The 14,270-nt window shown below is 42.4% G+C and overlaps 1 protein-coding gene across 3 annotated transcripts in view; it reads right to left on the bottom strand.

Annotated features, from left to right (window-relative positions):
* The window catches only part of ZHX3 (zinc fingers and homeoboxes 3), a 140,357-nt gene that overhangs the window by 120,255 nt on the left and 5,832 nt on the right, over positions 1-14,270 (bottom strand). Inside the window, exon 1 of one of the 3 annotated variants that reach the window (XM_036824801.1) lies at positions 11,765-11,788. The exons of 1 other annotated variant lie outside the window; for it this stretch is intronic. The gene's annotated coding sequence lies outside the window, so the exon portion shown is untranslated. Of the gene's footprint in view, positions 1-42; positions 112-11,764; positions 11,789-14,270 lie in introns of those variants that run through there. One more of the 3 variants, XM_036824796.1, reaches the window with a different exon arrangement.

The raw sequence follows: 14,270 nt of genomic DNA, 5'->3' as shown, positions 1-14,270 counted from the left end.
CGCGGGGGCACACGGGGCCGGCGGGCCGCGGCGGGCGCTCACCTGGCAGCGGCAGCGGCGGGGGCGCCCGCGGCCGGGCTGCTCTCCCCGCGCTCCGGGCCTCCCTCCCGGCGGGCGGCCGGCCGGCCGGCCGGCGCAGGCCTCGCGGAGGCGGCGGCGGCGGCGGCGGCGGCGGCGGCAGCGGCGGCGGCGACGCCGGAGCCGCGGACTGCTGGGCGGCGGGGACGCAGCTGCACCAACCGACTCCCGGCCGCTCGGCTCTTCTCGGCCGCACTCGGAGGCACTCGGTTCCGCTCGGCCCCGCTCGGCTCGGCTGGGGGCGTGGCCCGAGGCCCCCCGCCCAGGTCGCCTCTGGCGCCCGGGGGGCGGGGCTTTCGTGCGGGCGCAAGCCCCCTGACGTCGCAGAGAGCGGACCTTACCCCGGGCGCATGCGCGGGCGCCGCTCCCGCTTCTCCCCGCGTGGAGGCTGAAGGGGGCGGAGAAGGAGGGGACCGGGGGCGGATGCTGCGGCTCCAGAGGTTCCCGGCTTTTGTACTCCGTATCCTGGTCCTTCTAGAGGACCACCTGAGGAAAGCCACGCCAGGCTGTACTTTCAAAAAGATGCAGGCAGGGCAGGGACCCTGGCCCTTTCCCGGCCCCTCTCCTCCCAATCCCGTGTTTCCCAACGAGCATCGCCTAGGAGTTGGTTTTTCTTTTATCCCACCAGCACAGCACCGCAATTTTTTATCTCTTCTGTTTCTTAACAACAACGACGACTTCCGATGACTGCTTTCTTAACATTATGTCTTCAGGTACTTGAGAACTTTCAAGCATCAGTTAGCCCCCTCAGGTACAATAATGCTCTTTTTTCACAGCTTCTGTTGTGGAACCTGTAACGCCTGAGGTGAGGGTGACCCTTTTCTGAGTTTTTGTCACATGTTCCAGGCACCTTTTTTGTTATGGAGTCCATGTCTGTAGCAAATATGCCCAGAAAGTGGTCCCCACCTTTAGAATCTCTCTAGTCTGACATACTTAGGTTGGAATCCCGGGTCTGCATTATACTAGCAGATTAATAATTGGCTGAGTGACTTTGGACATGCTATTTAATCTCTCATCCATAAAAGAGCAATGAAAATATCAGTAATGAAGCCAATAGGAATGACTGAAAGGATTAAATAACAGCACACGTGCAGCTTTCTGCACAGTGCCTGGTGTTCAATAAACAACACTGACTTTAACTTCAGGTTGCATTATAACCTTCAGATCCTGAAAACCAGTGAACATAAACATAAGTGCTGAGCAATATGTCCAACTTGACATGTCCAAAGCCAAACTGTGAAACTTGCCCCTCAACTTGCTCCTTTCACAGTCTTCCCCACCTCAGTTAAGGTCAATTCCATCCTTCCAGTGGCTTCCACCAAACCTTGAAGTCATCCTTGACTCCTCTCTTCCTAGTATATCCCACATGTAATCCAGTAGCAAAGTCTGTCAGCTCTACCTTTAAAATACCCTCATTTGAGCCCTCATCTTCTCTGTCCTGGAATATTGCAATAACTTCCAAACTGCTCTCCCTGATTCCACTCTGCTCTCATAGAGCTTGTTCTCAAGCAGCCAGAGAGATTCTTTTAAATCCTAAGTCAAAACCTATTTCCCTCCTCTAAAGCCTCCAATGGCTTCCCATCTCAGTCAGAGCAAAAACCAAAAAATTTTTTTCAAGGGCCTCCAAGATCCTATTTGTTCTCCCCCCTCCCACCCTCCTTACACTCCCCCACCTCTCTAACTGCATCTCTGTCCACTCAACCCCCTCACTTCTTTCCAGTCACACTAGCCTCCTTCTTGCTCCTGGAATGTGCAGGCTCACTCCTACCCCAGGACCTTTGCACTGAGTGTTTCTTCCCCCAAGATATCAGAAACACATATGCCCTTAATCCAAATTTCTATTCAGAAGTCACCTTCCCAGAAAGACATTCCCAGAACACTCTCCTAAAACATCAAGTCCCAAGCCCCATCATTCCCATCATCTTGCTTTACTTTTCCTCGTAGCTCTTATGAGCTCAATAGCATCTGTAATGTTCTGAGGGCAGGAACTTTGTGTTATACACCTGCCGCATCTGGAACATGGCCTGATGTGCTTAGCTGTTCAATAAATATTTGTCGAATGAGTAAGTATATATACAGTTAACCCTTGAACAACACAGGTTTGAACTGCACATGTCACGGATCTTTTTCAATAAAGACATACCACTGACTCTGCCTATGCTATTCCCCTGCTGAAAAATCACCAATGAGATAAAGTTCAAGTTCCATAGCATGACACACATACACACACAAAAAAGACATACCACTGTACTACACGATCCATGGTTGGTTGAATCCGAGGATGTGGAAACAGGGGTACAGAGGGCCAATTATGGGGCTTGAGCATCCATGGATGTTGGTATCTGCAGCAGATCCTGGAACCAACCCCCCACAGATACTGAGGGACAGCTGTATATAGGATATGTTACTCCCGTTTAAAATTTCATTTATTCAACAAACTTTTTCGAGCATCTATTCTGATCCAGCACTGTGGGATACAGAGATAAACAACGCACTCTCCCAACCACTAAGAACTCAGTATTTCAGAGGAGCCAGACATGGAAAGAAAGAATTCTGGAAGAAAATATGTAACACTAGATGTATGTGTCAACTGCTTTCGGAAGCAGAGAGAAGGACATCATTCGTACTATATAGGAGACCATGGAAAGACTTCCCAGAGGAGGTGACAGTGGGGCTGGGTCTAAAGAGTAGATGAGAAGAGGACGCCAGGCAGAGGAAACAGCATGCACTTGACACCAGTGTTGGGAGGTATGTGGCAAATAATGTTTATCCAGGGAGGCAAATCATTTTCCTTTAAAAAACATTTTAAACGAATTCGAGGTGATCCGTATAATAATGTCACCTGCACTCACTCACATTCTGAGGAGCTTTCTCAAGCAGAAAAGAAACTGCCAGAAGTATAGTTGATGCAATAGAATTACAACCCGACCTCTATTCTATAGGACCAGGATAGTGCCAGACCCCTTAGCTTAATCAACAGTACATAGTTCATTTCAGAGCGAGGGTCGTATCGCTCTCCATGAATCCTTATGTTGCCTTTAGAAAGAGTCCCGGAGGCAGTTAGTTTAATATAGTATGTAAGTAAGTAGGATTTAAATCCAGAACTCCTGAGTTTGAATCCTGTCTTCCCCACTTACTTGCTGTGTGAGCTTGAGTAAACTGACTTAACCCCCTAATGTTGTGAGAATTGAGTGAGATAATCCACATGATGCTGTTACCACGGTGTCTGATGCATGATGAGAACTCAAAAGTTAAAAAGGAAGTCCCATTAGTCTTCTTAAGAAAAGTTCTGAATCCAGTTATGCCAACTTGTTGCCTCTCTGCTCTAAATCCACCCTTCCTTGCCTTGCTTTGTGATACTGGAGTTGAATTCTGTCAACATTTCTTTTTTGTCAGTGGCACAATGTTTGGCTTTGTCAGTAGAGAGTGCTAGAGGGGTGCTGCTAGACCAGAGATGAACTCGAACATCCATAAAAGCCTCCCAGCTCAAGGCATTGTCTGTCCCCACCCACCACTCTTTTTCCCAGTAAATATGTACTGTGCACCTACTATGTACCTGGCTGTGTGTTAGGTTCTGGGTATGCGGCCTTGAATAAAACCAAAGACCTTCATGGAATTTACAGTCTAGTATGTCGGGCAGACATTGGTCAAATAATCAAAAACATAAATCTTACATGGTTCATGGTACCATGAGACCCAGAAATAGGAGGCTTTGGATAAAAGATGTTTAAGGAAATAGTTGGTGTGAGATCTAAAGGGGAAAATAGGGGTTAAACTGGATGTATTGGTGTGCTTGGGCTGCCATAACAAAATACCATAGACCAGGTGGCTTAAACAGCAGAAATTAATATTCTCACAATTCTTGAGGCTGGAAGTCCAAGATCAAGCTTCCAGCCAATTCAGTTTTGCTGAAGACTCTCTTCTTGGCTTGCACATGGCTGCTTTCTCGCTGTGTCCTCATATGTGTGCATGGGGAGAGAAGAAGAGTGAACTTTCTGGTATCTCTTCTTATAAGGACACTAATCCTATGGGATCAGGGGCCCACTCTCATGACCTCATTTAACTTTAATGACTTCCTTATTCCAAATATAGCCACACTGGAAGTTAGGGCTTCGACATATGAATTTTTTGGGTACACATATGTTTAGTCCATAACACTAGGAAAATACGGGAAAGAAGAGTGCTCCCTGTAGAGAAAACAGCACATGCATAGGCCCTGTGGCTGTCAAGGGCACATGGTGATTAAAACAAAGAGAGAGAAGGCACACGGACAATGAGGCAGATAATGGGAAGAGATCAGGCTGGAGAGGTGGACAGTGGCCAGATCATGCAGGGCCTTGAAGGTAGTGGTAATAAGTTGAGTTGTATCCTAAGAGCCCTTCAGTAAAGGTGTAGGGACAACGTGCTGGGTGCAGATCAGAATGGAGGGCTCAGAATGGATGCAAGGAGAAAAATAATGAAGCTGTCCAGAGTGTCCAGATTCAGCCCAGGTTATACAGATGGGCACTGGTTGGCCTGGAGGAGACACTGGCCAGCCAAGCTGCCCAGGACCAGGGAAGAGAACTTACTTCTGGCCCAGGTGAACAGAGGCCTTGGACTACAGAGTCATCCCCAGTCACATTCTCAGCTTCTCTACAGTCCTGGCTTCTCCCCTCCCCTCTTCCACCTGCTAGACCCTGTGCCTTATACCACCTCAGTCAGGACAGCCCATCTCTGTGGCTGGTTCTGTTTCCCTAGCCCTAGTCTGGCCCAGCCTGCCTTCCTCCTTTTCCCACATTGGACCACAGGACTAAGATTCAACATGCTGCCCTCTAATGTAAGTTGGTGCAGCCACTGTGGAAAACAGTATGGAGGTTCCTCAGAAAACTAAAAATAGAATTACCATATGATCCAGCAATCCCACTCCTAGGCATATATCCAGACAAAACTATAATTCAAAAAGATACATGCACCCTTATTTTCATAACAGCAGTATTCACAATAGCCAAGACATGGAAACAACCTAAATGTCCATCGACAGACGAATGGATAAAGAAGATGTGGTACATATATACAATGGAATACTACTCAGTCATAAAAAAAGAACGAAATAAAGCCATTTGCACCAACACGGATGCAACTAGAGATTATCATACTAAGTGGTGTAAGTCAGAAAGAGAAAGACAAACACCATACCATATCAGGACTTCCCTGGTGGTGCAGTGGTTAAGAATCCGCCTGCCAATGCAGGGAACATGGGTTCGAGCCCTGGTCTGGGAAGATCCCACATGCCACGGAGCAACTAAGCCCGTGAGCCACAACTACTGAGCCTGTGTGCCACAACTACTGAAGCCTGCGTGCCTAGAGTCCATGCTCGCAACAAGAGAAGTGCACTGCAGTGAAGAGTAGCCCCCACTCACCGCAACTAGAGAAAAGCCCACGCACAGCAACGAAGACCCAACACAGCCAAAAATAAATAAATTAATTAATTAAAAAAAATACATCCAGTCTGATTTTCTATGGTTTTAGAATCTTTACAAATTTTTTTCTTTCTTTAAAGTGGTTGCCCAAAATTAACACTTTGTGGGTTTTTTAAATGTCATAGATACTCTACAGGCCAAATATTGCTAATATATTTGAATCAAACTGATATTTCATAGTAAAATCACAAACCATACATGTTTATTAGAGTTATTGCCAATAAACTCCCAATTAAATAGAAACAAAAGTAATTTGAGTCACAGAAGGAGAAGAGAGAGTGGAAAGAAAAAAAATATTTGAAGAGATGATAGCTAAGAATGTTTCAAAATTAATGAAAGATATTCACAGGTTCAAGAGGCTCAGCAAATAAATAATACATTGACTACTATATAAAGAAAACCACATCTTAGACACAACACAGTCAAACTACTAAAAGCCAACAACATAGTCAAACTACTTAAAAGTAGGCAGAAGAAAAAGTAAGACATATTTCAGAGAAACAACAATTAGAATGACAACCTGCTTCTCATCAAAAAGAAGATAGAAGACTAAAATGATATCTTTAAAGTTTACAGGGGGAAGAAAACTACCAACCAAGAAATTTTGTACTCAGTGAAAATAGCTTTCAAAAATTAAATTAAAGACATTTTCAGACAAGCAACTTGGAGAGTTCAATGCCACAAGCCTATACTACAAGAACTAAAAGTTTTTCAAGTCAAAGAAAAACAATTCTAGGTAGAAGCATAGATCTATAAGACAAAATGAAGATCATAGGAAAGGGTATATATGTGGATAAATATAAAAACTCTAAATTTAAAATAAATTACTATTTAACGCAACAACAACAATGTACTGTGGATTTGTAACATGCAGAAGTAAAACATATGACAAAAATACCATACAAGATAGGAGCAGTAAAGGGAATTGCACTGTTATAAGGTTCTTACATTGTGTGGAATATTGTAAAATACTAATTCAAATTATTACGCAATAAGTTAAGAATGTATATTATAATCTCTAAAGCAAGCACTTAAAATATGTATTAAAAATGGTTTATCTAAAATCCAATGGGAAAGGAATTGAAAGCAGGGTCTCAAAGAGATATTTGTACACTCATATTCATAGCATCATTAGCCAAAAGGCATACAATAGCCAAAAGGCATACAACAGCCAAAAGGTAGAAGGAACCCAAATGTTCATTGACAGATGAAAGGAAAAACAAAATGTAGTATATACATACAGTGGAAATTATTCAGTCTTAAAAAGAAAGAAAATTAAATTCTGACAAATGCTACAACATAGATGAACTTTGAGGATATAATGTTAATTGAAAATAAACCAGTCACAAAAAGACAAATACTGTATGACTCCATTTATATGAAATACGTAGAATGGTCAAATTCATACTGATAGAAAGTAGAAGGATGGTTGCCATGGATTCCGGGGAGGGATGAATGGGAGGTTATTGTTTAATGGATATAGCATTTCAGTTTTGCAAGATGAAAATGGTTCTGGAGATTGGTTGCACAAAAATGTGAACGTACTTAAAACTAGTGAACTGTACATTTATAAATGATTATAACAGTAAATTGTGTGCTATGTACATTTTACCACAATTTTAAAAATCTAATACAGAAGATAAAATGGAATAATAAAAAACATTTGGCTGATCCAAAAGAAGGAAAACAGGAACAAAACCCAGGCAGGACAAATAGAAGAGAAACAACAAGATTATAGATGTAAAAGATTTGGAACCATACCTGTAAGTATGTTAAATGTAAGTGGACTAAATATTCAAATAAAAAGAAGAAAACTGACAGGCTGAATTTAAACAAACAAACAAAAAACAACACTCAACTATCTGATGTTAATAAGAGACACACTTTATTATAAGGACATATAGGTTTAAAAGATAAAAGAATGGAAATATTCTAGCTAATATTTAAATAAGAAATAATACTTATACAAATTCTCTCAGAAAATAGAGGAAACACTTCCCAACTTATTTTACAAGGTCAGCATAATCCTACTACCAAAACCTGGTATGAACATGACAAAAAGAAAATATCACAGACCAATATCTCTCATGACCATAAATGCAACAACTCTTAACAAAATGTTAGCCAAATCAAATCCAGCAATAAATAAAAACGGTAATAAATCACAACTAAGTGGATTTTATCCCAGGAATGCAAATTGGTTTAACATTTAAAAACTACCAACCACATTAACAGCATAAAAGGGAAAAATAATTTGATCATCTGAATAGGTGCTGAAAAAGCATCTGATAAAACTCAACATCTACTCACAATAAAAACTCTCAGCAACCTAGGAATAGGAAAGAACTTCTCAATCTGATATAGGGTATGTAAAAACTCTAGAGTTAACACCATCCTTAATGGTAAAATATTGAACATTTTCCTCCCTAAAGTCAGGAACAGAGCAAGGATATCAGCTAACACCACCTCTAATCAACATTTTACTAGATGTCCTCGCCAGGGCAGTAAGGCAAAAAAGAAAAAGTCATAAAGACAGGAAAGAATAAAATAAAACTATCTTTATTCAAAGATGACATGATTGTGTAGCTAGAAAATCCTAAGGAATCTCAAACAAACTTTTAGAACTAAAAAATGACTGTCTTAGTCTGGCTGCTATAACAAAATAGCACTCGGTAGCTTGTAAACAATAGAAATTTATTTCTCACAGTTCTGGAGGCTGTAAGTCTGAGATCAGGGTGCCACCATGGTCAGGTTCTGATGAAGGCTCTCTTCTGGGTTGCAAAATCAATATACCAAAATCAACCTTATTTCTATACTCCAGCAAGAATCAGAAAAGAGTTTTTAAAAAGAACAGTCAAAATAGTTTCGAAATAGCAAAAAAAAAAAAAAACCAAGTAGCTACAGGTGGATCTTACAAAAAACATGTAAGACCTCTATGGCAGAAGCCACGAACACTTTAATAGATATTAAAGAATAAATGAATAATGGAGAAAAATACCATGTTAATTAGATGAAAAGACCCAATAATGTAAAGCTATCATTCTCTCCAGTTGGTCTATAGAGTCAAAGCAATCCCAGTTATTTTCATATGGAACACGACAAGATGATTCTAATGTAAAATTTATGTGAAACTGCAGAAAACCAAGAACAGCTAAGATACTCTTGAAGAAGTACAAGGTGGGAAGATTTACTCTATCAGCTAATAAGACTTATAATAAAGCTCTAATAACTACAACAGTATGGTATTGGCATAAGAGTAGACGAAAACTAATGGACAGAAGAGAGACACCCCCCCAAAAAAACCCCAGGTTAATAATAAAGATAGCACTGCAGAACAGTGTGGGGTAATGATCTTTTGAATAAATAGTGTTGAGTCAATTTAATATCCATATGGGAAAAATGATATTGGAACCCTATCTCACACCATACTGAAAAGCCAACTTCTGATGGATTATGGACCTAAATATGAAAAGTAAAACAATAAACATGGCCTGACACACAGAAGAAACTCAATAAATGAATGGGTGTATATATCGGATGCGTTATTCCAATTTAACTTCATTTATTCAATAAACAAAAAACCAATTTCTGTTGGATTATGGACTTAAATATCTAAGGTAAAACAACACAGATTTAGAAGATAACATACAATAATATTTTCATGACCTCAAGGTAGAAAAGGTGTTCTTAAACAAGACAGAAAAAGCACTAATCACAAAGGAAAGACTGATAAATTGGACTTTTTTTTTTTTACAGTTAAGAGCTTCTGTTCATCAAGAAACATTATTAGCAGAGTGAAGAGGGAAGCTACAGAGGAGAAAGATTTGCAATGCATATAACTGACAAAGGGTTTATATCCAGAATATACAAAAAAAAAAACCTACTATAAATAAATAATGAAAAGATAGCCCAATAGAAAAGTAGGCTAGAATAGGCTCTTCACTTCACATCAAGAAAATCCAAATGGCCAACAACATGAAAGGTGTTTAGCCTCCTTAGTAATCAAGAAAATGAACCACAGTGAGCAACTACTACAGACCCACCAGATGCTAAAAGTACAAACTCTGACAGTACCAACAGCTGGTGAGAACTGTTGGTGAATGTACAAGGCGAGCTCGTATATATTGCTGGGGCGCAGTGTACGTGTATAATCATTTTGGAAAACAGTTTGGCATTATTTTTCAGAATTAAGCATAAGGCATACTTATAACCCAGCAATTCTGCTCCAAAGTATATACCTAAGAGAAAAACATGCTCAGGTAGAGCAGTAGACACGTAGCAAAATGTTCACAGCAGCATTATTTATAATAGTCCCAAGTTGGAAACAACCCAAATGTCAATTAGTAGTTGACAGGATAAATAAATTGTGGTATATTCACCCAATGGAATGCCATGTGCTGCACTAAAAGTGAATGAACTACAGCTGCACACAACAACATGGAAGACTCTGACAAATAATGTGGAGTGAAAGAAGCCAGACAGAAAAGAGCACACACTTAATGATGGCCTTTATATAAAACCCATAACCAGACAAAACTAAATATGCCCCTGCCCCCACAGACTTCCTCCACTCCTGTACGTATGAGATATGAGAAGAGCAGTAACAAAAGATGAATTTGAAAACAAGTTGAGGAATCATTCTTTTGCCCTCAGCCACAATCAGCCCACTGCTGGAATATCTCCTGTTTAGAGGGATGATAAGAGAAAATGACTGGGAGGTGAACTGAAGGAAATTATTGACACAGCTCTCTGATATCACGGTGGAGAATGATAGAGTCAGGCACCCTTCTGTCAGGGTCCATTGTGATGGCCTCAGTGACATTTTAATAAAGTCACTCAAAGTTAGGGGACCATAATGTCAAATTTCTAGTGTGTTAAACCTTCACTGGAAACCTGGAGACCATGATAAGGGCTAACAGGTATGGATAGTTTCTGAGGTGCAAGGTGCAATGAGGCCATGCAGCTTTTGCAAGATTCCCAATAACAAATACAATTTAGTTTGGCATACGTTCTTCCAGATTTTTTCAGGGTACCTAAACATTTTTTTGTTATTATAACTATGGGATTATATTACACACACTGCTGAACTTTTTTTTTCTAACTTAATAGGTGTTCAACATCTGTTGAACTTCATACTTTGTGGGGAGATGGATATATTCAGTAGCTTGATAGTGGTGATGGTTTCATGGGTATCCACACATGTCAAAACTCAAATTGTACGCTTTAAATATATGGGGTTTATTGTATATCACTCATATCTCAGTAAAACTGGGAAAGCACTGTACTTTAAATCTCTTTTACTGTTTTCCCTACTTAACACTTTACGTTTCATCCATGCTGTTGGATGTACATCTAACTCATCATTTCTCAGTGCTGTATAGAATTCCAAGCTCTGCCTCCACCATGGTTTACTAACTCACTTCTGCCTCTTGCTCACCTATCTTGTCTTCTTATGTATCTGAGCAAACTTTCTTTAAAACATATTTCAAGGAGTAAGATTGCTGAATTCTCCGCCCCAAGCATACTCACTTTTGCTGAAAACTGCCTGTTTATTTTGCTTATTTTATGGAAGGACTGAGCAAGTTTCCATTTCTGCCGGCTGAGCATGAGAGTTCCCAGTCTCTTCACCTGGATTTCTGACCCTTCATGCAGCACCAGGACAGAAGGCATGGATGTCGTTCTTGCTGCCCAGCCCCCCGCCCCTCCCCACACTCAATTTGGTATAGACTTCATGGTTGCTGACAAATAATTGTTCAGTGTGTGACACATGGCTTTGGCCATTCCCTAGTCTTCAACAGATGGAATTTATATTTTCACTTGTTGTATAAATCCTGTTTTTGGGGAGAGGTGCAGGTGAGAGACGAGAGCTCTGTAGCCTGTCTTTCCAAGGCACTCCCTGGCAGCCTTCAAAGGTCCCACCTACATGAAGGAACTGGGCCCCTGCGCTTAGGCCAGTGTTTTAAGCTGCAAGGAATGTGGTGACTCAGCTGGTCGTCCAGGGACACCTCGGTGAACAAGGCAGAGGGAAGGAAGTCATTACACAGACAGCTGGGTTGTAAAAAACAAAAATACTCCACACACCAAGCTTTACAAAGCAGTGTGGCTGTGTGTCCCGTGACTTAACGGGACTGCTTCTGCCACATGGCCCTCCAGCCCACAATATGTGGCCCCCAGCTCATGACACGTGGCACCCAGCTCAGAATATGTGGCACGCAGCCCTTACTCACTGCTGGCTGCTGCTCAAGCCGCTTGGAAAGCTGACTGGGTGGGGACCCCAGGAAAATCCGTGACTGTCTTCTCCCTTCCACCCTCTCCTACTGCTTCCTGCATCATCTCTTCTCTCCTTGCTCCTTCCTCTTGAATTCTCTTGCCCTTAAAGAAATTTAAAAATATGGAATTTGGTATTCAGTGGGAGACTTGGCAGAGATACAGCAAGATCCAAACACTGACCCCCTAGGAAGGCCCTACTGTGTCAGGCAGATACTGGCAACAAGTCATGTCACCTGTACAAGGTCCAGAGCACGGTGAGAGAGGCCAGAGGGAGACAGGCCAGAAGCAAGGGATGGAGACTCCAAGGTGGAGGCAAGACCATCGAAGATGTGGACTCTCACCCAGGCTTCTTTATTGGATACCTACTATGTGCCAGACCCCATTCTTGGGATGTATCAGTGAAGACAGATCTTATCTTCATAGGACCTACATTCTCAAAGGGGGAGACAGATAAACATCAAATATCAGAAATAAGTCAATTATATAGCACGTGCATGGGTGGTTAGTGTTACTTTAAAAGATCAGAACAGGGAAAGATGCATGGGAGTGGTCACGGTAGAAAGGTGACATCTGAGTGCTCCTAAGCGGGTGAGGGAGTGAGTCACGTGGATGTCTGGGGAAAGAGCCTTCTGAACAGAGGAAACCTCCAGGGCAAGGGGGAGTGTGCCTGTGTGCTTAAACATCCATGAGGTGGTAACCCTGGTGGCTGCAGAGTAAGTGCCTGCGGGGAGTGTAGTGGGAGGGCACAGCAGAGAGGTGGGAGGTGTGAGGGTGGGAGCCATTGGAGGGTCCTGAGCAGAGATCTAACCCGAACTGACATTCCGCTGTCAGATGGCTTTGACCGCTGAGAGTCCAATGCCAGCAGAGTGCAAAATGGAAGTGCCAATCTTGCCGAAGGTGTAGAGTTTATGAAGTTGATGAGAGTGACGTTGAATATAGGTAGAATCATACAAAGCGTTAGAAGATGACGGCCTGTCATTGTTAACAGGGCAGGAATTTCAGAAGAATAAGTAAGGGTTATGAGAAGGCTTTGGGGAAACCAAAGGAGCCCAGAAGCAATTTTTGATAGTTGTGCTTTTTCAGCAAATGCAATGCTCCATGAAGGATGTCATACCATGTAATCTATACCCTGCTCCCAAATCATTTATTCTTTAGTCACACTAAAAGTTAGGCTAAAGTGGTATGCACAACAAAAATTTTATTAAGTATAAGATAATAACATTTTGCTCAGTATACTTTTGAGTATATATTAATAACTGGTTTCCTTTTCTTCATATGTAACAATGCTTCCCACTTTACTAGGTTGAGTAAAGATTAAATAAGAGCATTCACTCACTAACACATGCAACTAATACTTATTACGGGTCTTATTCTAAGTGACAGGCACCAAGTGAGGCTCTAGGGTACAGGGATGAACAGAAAGTACCCTCATGAAGACATAGCATTCATCAAATGGTGTATATATAAAGTTCACGTAAAAGACTAAGATGAAAAAGCACATGATGTTATGAGAGCCTATGTAAGGGAAATTTAACCTAGCCAGAAGGTGTATTAGTTAGCTATTGCTATAACAAATCACTACCACCTTAGGGCTTTAAACAACATACATTTATTATCTCAGTTTCTGTGAGAGTCGGGAATCTGAGCATGGCTTAGCTGAGTCTCTGCCTTAGGGACTCACAAGGCTGTAATCAAGGTGACAGCTTGGCTGCATTCTCATCTGGAGACTCAGTTGGGGAGGAATTGCTTCCAAGCCCCCTCAGGTTGTTGGCAGGATTCATTTCCCTGTGGCTGTAGAACCGAGGACCCTGGCTTCTCGCTGACTGTCAGCTTCTAGAGGCCATCCAGAGCTCCTTGCCATGTTTGCTTCCTCTACATGTCTGTTTACTTCATCAAGTGAGCAAGGAGAGTCTCCAGGGCTAGTCTGCTAGCAAGACTCATTTTTTAAGTAAATTTATTTATTTATTTATTTATTTATTATGGCTGTGTTGGGTCTCCGTTTCTGTGCGAGGGCTTTCTCTAGTTGTGGCAAGCGGGGGCCACTCTTCATCGCGGTGCGCAGGCCTCTCACTATCGCGGCCTCTCTTGTTGCGGAGCACAGGCTCCAGACGCGCAGGCTCAGTAATTGTGGCTCACGGGCCCAGCCGCTCCGCAGCATGTGGGATCCTCCCAGACCAGGGCTCGAACCCGTGTCCCCTGCATTGGCAGGCAGATTCTCAACCACTGCGCCACCAGGGAAGCCCCTAGTACATTTATTTATTTATTTATTTATTTTTGGCTGCACTGGGCCTTCGTTGCTGCAAGTGGGCTTTCTCTAGTTGCAGTGAGCGGGGGCTATTCTTCGTTGCGGTGCACAGGCTTCTCATTGCGGTGGCTTCTCTTGTTGTGGAGCAAGGGCTCTAGGCACGCATGCTTCAGTAGTTGTGCCACGCGGGCTTAGTTGCTCCACGGCATGTGGGATCA

This window comes from Balaenoptera musculus, chromosome 15 (assembly GCF_009873245.2).
Source record: "Balaenoptera musculus isolate JJ_BM4_2016_0621 chromosome 15, mBalMus1.pri.v3, whole genome shotgun sequence".
NCBI classification, from domain to species: Eukaryota; Metazoa; Chordata; class Mammalia; order Artiodactyla; family Balaenopteridae; genus Balaenoptera; species Balaenoptera musculus.
This window is presented reverse-complemented; position numbering and strand designations above follow the sequence as displayed.